At 40.6% G+C, this 8,488-nt stretch overlaps 1 protein-coding gene across 1 annotated transcript in view; it reads left to right on the forward strand.

The window, feature by feature from the left end:
• Positions 1-8,488, forward strand: part of LOC100650944 (lachesin-like) — a 124,245-nt gene that overhangs the window by 79,164 nt on the left and 36,593 nt on the right. The gene's annotated exons all lie outside the window — the stretch shown is intronic.

The raw sequence follows: 8,488 nt of genomic DNA on the forward strand, positions 1-8,488 counted from the left end.
TGTGGGATATCTTTTTTATGTCGAGGTGGCTCCACTTTTACTATTGTGTTTAGTAATTTTTCTATACCGTATATGTCTTTGTTATTGTTTCTAGGTTCTAGTTCGACTAGAAATAGCGGTAATGGTTGTTTGGTATCATACTTGTTTATGTTGTTTATTGACCTTACCTGGTGTCCGATTTTTGCTAGTTCTTCGCTTATTTTAGCGGTATTTGTTTTTGGATGTAATCCCCTGATTACTGCTTTGTAGCTTTTGTCGGATTTGAGTTGGAAGGTGTGATACGCTGCATTTTTATCCTTTAGTGATCTTGTCACTTTTCTGAATGTTTCTGGGGTGTTGGTTTGCACTTTCACCTGGTCTATTTTTATCTGTTTGATACATAGTTATCTTTCCCTGCATTTTGTTTAGCAGTTCAATGAGGGGGTCAATTATTTTCTCATCTATATATATTGGTGGTGGTTTAGGAATGCGGGTTGTCGGACTTTCGTACGTGTACGAATAGAAGATAATTATAAACGTGTTCCAGAAATCATTGCTTTTTACGATAAAACAAAGTATGGTGTTGACCAAATGGCACGCAAATATGGCGTGAAAGCAAAGAGTTTCCGATGGCCCCTACAAGTATTTTTCAATATTTTCGATTTGGCAGCGATAAACGCGTGGATACTATATAAAGAGTGTACCAGATCGAAGATATCCAGAAAGAAATTCATTTTTTGTTTAGCCAAGGAATTAACTGAAGAAAACAAGGAGAACATTTGACAAAGATCAGACGCTTCATTTCTGTCACCTTCAACGTCAGAAGTGCGAAAAAGTTGCCAAGTGGATTATTGCAAAAAAATAGAAGTAATAATTAATAGAAAGAAATAGAAGTAAATAATTATTCTTTATATTGCAAAAAGATCGTATGCGGAAAGTGCAGAAACAACATTCAGTATATTTGCAACAAATGTGCTCAATAGATATGATTACCCTGTACCGTTAACGTTATTGTTATTTTTTTTTAGTGATAATTTAAAAAAAGACTTATTTATTAATAATTTATTTAAACATGAAGCCTAATATTCAGACTTAATTTGAATGAATCGATTTTTTAATGAAAAATGCGTATTTTCGTTTACCCGTCAATTTGACGGGTCCCGTAGAGATAGCTATACTACATACAGATTTCAAAAATTAGAAAGCCTAGGAAAAAATAATTTTGTGTAGAAATTCTTTGGATGAAATGATTAATTTACGATGCAAAATGGTTAAAATTGGTGCTATGGTTTTTGAGATATTTCATTTCAAAGTTCGAAATCCGTCAAATTGACGGGTCCCGTAAACCTAGTGTTAAACTTCAAAACAAAAATCATTGTATTTTTAAAACTAATGAATATTAGCTACTTGTATAAACAAATTACTGATCAATTTTACGTTCTGTATTATAAACTAAAATAAAGAAATTGTACATTTCAGTTGGTACATACAGTTGGTAACAATTAGGACTGAATTATAACTTAACTTAAACACAACATGACATTTTTTAAGTATTAGTATTAGTACTAGTATTCCATATATATATGTCGGGTTGGCGTTAAGATTAGAGTTAGGGTTAAGGACGTGAAACGAATCCCTATTGACACTAGACGTGATCATTATGCAATAGAGGAGATATTTACTTGTGCAAATATGACTATGATGGAATTGGACAAGTAATCGCGATAATTAGATACTCGAGAAGCTAATGACAATGATCCTAGGCTCAATAACGAATCCACGGTCAACGGGATGACGAACTCTACTCTTCTTTAGCGTCTAAGTTGTACTCAATGTTAATGCATGGGGCAATCACTACGTATCTGAGAGTTACTTGAATCGTCGTCGAGATCGTACCGGAGAGGGACTCTCCGTCTCGATAATGCCGTCGAGGAAAACTATAATGGGTGTGTCTAAGGACATGAGATCCTCGGATTCGTCAAAGAAAGCTTTCGTTCCAAAGGTGGGGGAAGTTAACGCTGTTGCTAATTGGTCGATCTCCATATCGGCGTTTTGAAAGAGATGCTGGCCGCCCTTGCGGGGGGGTTGTTGACGGGGGGCATCGTTCGTGGAAGATAGGTTTCTCCTATCTTCCCGTAGTTGCAACAAAGTCTATTTGAAGGACTTCGCTTGATTAAATCTTAAGATTTATAGCGGGTCCTCACGTTAGCTAAACATACACTGCAAAGGCATGCCGACACCCAGCGATCATCTTACCCGGAGGACAAGATCTGCGCGTGGCTGGCCGCGGGACAGAAACCATTGAAGTATTTACTGCCACGTGTCGCTACGACTATTTCTTTTAAGGAGAGGTATAGAGTTACTCTGTGCCTTTGTTAGATAAAACGTTCATCCCTTTGACCGCGGCTATGTTCGGCGACTGATTGTCGCCTCGAGCCCAAGCTCATGATTATAAATCTCGAACAATCGGAGCGGCATTTGTTTAATCTAAGTTACAACGTTACGGTATTCCCGCGAATCCAAGGAGGGGTTCCGGTGTTCTTTCATCTCCGACTTATATATGTCGAAAATGAAAGGACACCGAAACCTTCCCTTTGGAATTTTGGGAAAATCCTTTAACACTTTCATCTAGATTCTACCATAGCCGTAATTAAGCAACTGTCGTCATTCAATCTAATTGTATTTGTTCGAGATTTGTGATAGTGAGCTTGGGCTCGAGGCGACAACCAGTCGCCGAACATAACCACGGTCAAGGGATGAACGTTTTGTCTAACAAAGGTATGGAGTTATAACTGCTCTCCTTACTGCTCTTACTTATTACTGCTTTTCTTAAAAAGAAAATGTTGTAGCAGCACTCGACAGTAAACATTTCAACGGTTTCTGTCCCGTGGCTCGCCACACGCAGACTCTATTCTTCGGGTAAGATGATTACCAGATATCGAAGCATCTCCACAGTACATGTTCAGCTAGCCTGAGGACCCGTTACAAATCTTAAGATTTAGTTAACTAAAGTCCTTCAAACAGACAAACAGTCTTTGTCTTAACTACGAGAAGATAGGGGAAATCTATTTTTCTCACGAACAACGCCTCCCACTAGCAACTTTCCCTCAAGGGCGGCTAACATCCTTCTCTAACCACTAACATGTAAATTGCCCAATTAACAGCAACGTTAATTTCCCTCACTTTCTGAACGAAGGCTTTCCTCGACGAATCCGAGGATCTCGTGTCCTTAGACACACCCCATATAGTTTTCCTCTGCAGCATCATCGTGACAGAAAGTCACTCTCTCGTGAGGTCACATTAACGAGTTACATAGCGTCTTTACGCTCGGTGGATATTCTGTTTTAACAAAGAGTTAGTTCAGTAATACTTTTACCATAGACAGAAGTTGGATACAACTTCTTTTTTATTGTTTGTTTAAATTACAATCAATTCTCGCGTTGAGAATTTTCAGCAATTTTTCTGGCGTGGCGCAGTAACATGGCTAGTATTTATAATACGTTGATACATATTATAGATAAGTATAATTTGTGAGTAAGTATTATAAATAAGGATACAACTTGGACTTTGGAAGAAAACGCATTCTGTTATCCCGTTGACCGCGGATTCGTTATTGAACCTAGGATCATTGTCATTAGCTTCCCGAGTATTTATAATAATTACCACGGTTACTTGTCAAATTCTGTAATAATCATATTTGCACTAGTAAATATCTCTTCTATTACATAACAATAATGTCTAATCCAAATGAAGATTCGTTTCACGCCCCTAACCCTAATCATAATGTGAACTCAACATATATATATGTAGTATCGTGGACAAAAGGTCTAAGATATCGGCCGAACCGTAAACAAAGTGGCGAGAACCGCGGCATCGTCAGGTACATCAATGTGCCGTTGGGTCTTTTTAAGTGGACAGTTTTCGTGGAAAGGACCTGCGTGACCCTGACCACGGGCGTTTCGGGACACGTGTTCCGAAGGACGGAAAAAGGCAAAGAGACGCTAGAGGGAGTGTTAGTTGAGATGCCGGAGAGGACGGATGCAAAAGGTGTGCAGAGTGTGAGTTGAGAAACGAGAGCGAGCGAGTGTAGAAGCCGAAGAGGGTGAATTGGGAAGTCGAAAGCCGCCCATGAGAATAAGACGTACAACAGCATTGTAATCATTTCGTTGCTTTGAATATCATTTATTAAATCAAAACATCATTACTTGTCCTTTCCTCTAAGACCCATTTGGATACTACATATATATATTGTAGTATCGGGGAAATTTAGGTATAAATTTTTCCTGATACTATTTATAATTTATTTACAATAAATTAACTAAATAGATATTAATTAGACAAAAAACGATGGTTGTTTAACTTGAACTAAACGTAACGACCTTATTTTACTTCAACCATTCTCGCAACTCGACAACGCTAACAACTCAATCTCTCAACAACCCTAGCAACTCACGCAACCCGACAACGCTAACAACTCAATCTCTCAACAGCGCTAACAACTCTCGCAACTCGACAACGCTAACAACTCAATCTCTCAACAACGCTAGTAATTCTCGCAACTTGACAAAGCTAACAACTCTACTCCTCGACTTTTCGACTCACTCTTTGAACCCAAATCGTTGTTAAGAAATGTTAAGTTGGTATGACCGCTAGTTACTAAAAGCTAAGTTGGTACGACTCCTAACGACGCTTCTTTGTCTTAGGAGTCGACCACGTGTTAATTGCTTAGACGCATCCTGTGTGATTTGACGTTTTGTACAAGAAACAGAAATAAAAAATGTGATAATCAATCCGTGTGAATCAGCTTGAATATCAACCTCAACCTATATAAAATAACAATGTTATGGGCCCAGGACAGTAAACTGCGACAGGAGAGATATATATTTTTTTCGAGCTTTGAGTTTTTGTGAAATTATCCGAGGAGAAAGCACACCATGTCCGACCAAGAGAATGTCACGTAAAATAAAAAAAGGGGGTAGCTCGAACGAAAAGAAAAAAATTAAGGTAACAAGAAAAAAAAAACAAGAGAATTTATTTCTTGTATTCTGAATTTACACTGACTGCGATTTTGTTCTGAGCTCCAGCCGTGACTTTCCAAGACTGAAGCTCTTAAAATTTGGCTTTCGGTGGAATCTGTTTCTTCTTTGTTTGTCATCCCTCAATATCCCCACTACCCTGTAGGCGTATGTGACCGTTGCCACGTTTCTAGAACATTCGGTGGAAGGACCGTTAGGATATAGATGACTCATTAGGCACTTCGGCGATATATATTGTCGCCAAGGCCGCCACATCTTTATCTCCATCATCGGTCCATCGGATTTGAAGTATGCCGGTCGTGACAAGAACATGGCCGATGTGGACAAGGAGATGAATCCGATCTTGAGGAAAGGAAACTACGAATACTGGAGAACGATGACGGAAGCTTCGTTGGTTTTCCTGGGCTGCTGGGATGCCGTACAGCCAGGATTTACACCAGCGGAAAGGATGAAGGCAGAATGCATCAAGATGGACAATAAAGCACGTGCGAACATTTTCCGGCATGTACGCCGCGAGTACCTTGGGGATATTAGAACCCTGAAAACAGCAAGGGAGTGCTGGAAGACATTGGAAGATATCCACGGGAGATCCACGTCGATGTACATCGTATTATGCATGCGGGAACTAGGCACAATTGAGAAGATCCCTAGCATGGGTGTGTCTGAGTACTGCGGAAGGATACAAGACCTATGCGACAAACTATCCAGCGTAGGCATAAAGATCGAAGACCACGTTATGGCGTGTTTTCTTTTAGCCGGCCTCGTGGCGGACCCAGACTACGCAACGTATCTCAGAACAACGAGAATCGACAAGGATCTGAGCGTGAAGGTCGTGAAATCCGATCTACTAGTCGAGAAAAGAAGGCTCGACGCGGCGGAGGGATCATCCGAGAGGGGCAGCGCAATGGCGACCCGAAGACAAGGAAAGTTCAAGCAACACAGAGATGGCACTAGGCCGAAGACCAGGGACGCACATGATCAAAAGTGCTACAAATGTGGTAAGATGGGCCACATATCATATCAATGCCAAGACCAAAAGAGAGATAAAGAGGAGAGGAATCAAAGGGAGAAGAAGAGACAGGAGGACAACAAGAGAGATAGAGGATCGGAAGAAAAGCCGAGGTCCAAGGGACTTATATCGACTTTGACTTTGTCTTCGATCAGTCACATGGGCAGGGAGAGGATAAGCTACCTTGACTCAGGTGCCTCAAATCACATGACCCCGGACAGGCATCGATTTGTGGAATTCACGCCTGCGACGGGACAGATCAGGATCGGCAAGGGATACCTGGAGGTCAAGCGAAGGGGAACAATCGTCGTAAAAATGGCTGAGTCCTGTGGTGGCTGGACGCTGTCCCTATCAAACGTTTTGTGGGTGCCCGAGTTAGATGTGAATCTAATTTCGATCAGACAACTGACGAAGAAGGGTGTTACCACAGTGTATACTAGGGATGAAGCCGTTGGAACACACGACGACAGAGACGTCGTATTCAACTCAAAGGTTGGAGACGACGTATACTATCTTGAGACGATACCTGCTGAGGAGCACATAGCAGGCCTCTCTGTGGAGCATGATCAGGAGGAACCTAGCCAAGATGACGGAGACGTTGAGGTCATTGAGGCGAGGGCGTACAAGGGTACCACATCGTGGCACGAGAGACTGGGTCATTTGCATGGGAATGCAATGAGGAAGATTCCTATAGGGAGCGTGAAGGAGGAATCCAAGAAACAAAACGAGCTATGCGGAGTTTGCGTGAAAGGAAAGATTACAAGGGTGCCATTTCCGAAGACAGCCCACCATATGTGCCAACGTCCTCTGGAAATTGTACATAGCGACGTTAGTGGCAGAGCTCAGTGCAGGTCGTTAGGCGGAGGTAACTATTTCGTAACATTCATAGATGATTTCTCCAGGTACATGTACGTTAGGATTATCAGTAGGAAGAGCGAGGTATTCAAGTGTTTCAAGGAATACCAGATGGAAGTGGAAGCCTTACATCAGTCGAGAATTTGTGCCCTCCAAACCGATAATGGAGGTGAATATACAGGAGTTGACTTTGAGAGCTACCTGAAGGAGAGAGGTATTCTACACAGGAAGACTGTTCCAAGGAACTCTGAGCAAAATGGAGTTTCAGAACGGGCAAACAGGACACTGGTTGAGATGTCTAGATGTCTACTAATCCAATCAGGACTTCCTGACTACCTGTGGGGAGAAGCTGTGAACACTGCATGCCACATCAGGAACCTATGCCCATCCACCGCTATCGGAGATAAGATCCCACTAGAATTGTGGAAAGGTAAGGGATGCGACATCCAAGGGGAGATCAACAGGCTAAGGGTATTTGGATGCAAGGCCTGGTACCTGAAAAGCCCAGGTGAAGGTAAATTCGACAGCAGGGCGGATGATGGGATATTTGTAGGTTAGGACAGACAAGTCAAGGGATATAGAATCTACCTACCGAAGACCAAAAAAGTAATAATCTCTTGTCATGTCAGGTTCGAGGAAAATGTATTCCCCTATAAGAGTATGAAAGTGGACACAAGGAACATCAGGAAGAGATTCTCCGAATGGATATGGGACGTTTAAGACTTCGAACTTCAAGGAGGAGGTAATACAAGTGATATAGAGGCCCAAAGTGACGGTGAAAACGATGAAGGACACAGTGATTACTTTTTAGACAACCTAACAAATGAGAACAATCAGCAGGAGGTTGTGAGTGTACCAACCGTACATAATAAATTTGGAATATAATACGAACCAGAAGACAGAAAAACTGATTGGCTGCAACAGGTGATTGCAATGAATCAATAATTTTACCTAACCGAAAATGACCACCGATTACAAAATATAAGAGTACAAAGTACATTGACTTCATTAGATTACTTTTGCCTTACTTCACGTGATTTCTTTCTCAGTCATAAATATTCTTTTTTTAGAAATAATTTCACAGGTAGGGAACTGGGACATAAAAGTGGTGACAAATATTGCAGATAGTTCTTATCAATAAAATGAAGTCGATTAAAGTAAAAATAAATTTGAACGATAAATATGACTATTGTAAAATATATATAAAAGGAGAAAATTAGTAAAACACTTAAGATTCGTTCACTGAGTGTAGGTTTTAGAATAAATTTTGTAGTTGTGACATAGTAAGGGATTGAGAATTTTATGTATAAAAAGTAATTTTTGAATATTAATAAATTAAATTGTTAGTTCTTTATAATTTGTCTATGAAGTTACAGCTCTTATCTTCTTCTGCCATGCAAATATAATACAATCCAACATTCTTGAAAGTGTTAAAATGTCGGAGCCGCAAAAAACTCCCACTTCTGTAGAACCACTAGTAAACCACAGGTATTGTAGGAATAAATTTCAATTACATCTTTCTAGCAGCGACAGCTACTCTCCGAAAACAATTTCGAACACCATTACGACATCCCTCAAGCACATCCGGTAACCCCTTTTCTGTTAATAC

This window comes from Bombus terrestris, chromosome 14 (assembly GCF_910591885.1).
Source record: "Bombus terrestris chromosome 14, iyBomTerr1.2, whole genome shotgun sequence".
Lineage (NCBI taxonomy): Eukaryota > Metazoa > Arthropoda > Insecta > Hymenoptera > Apidae > Bombus > Bombus terrestris.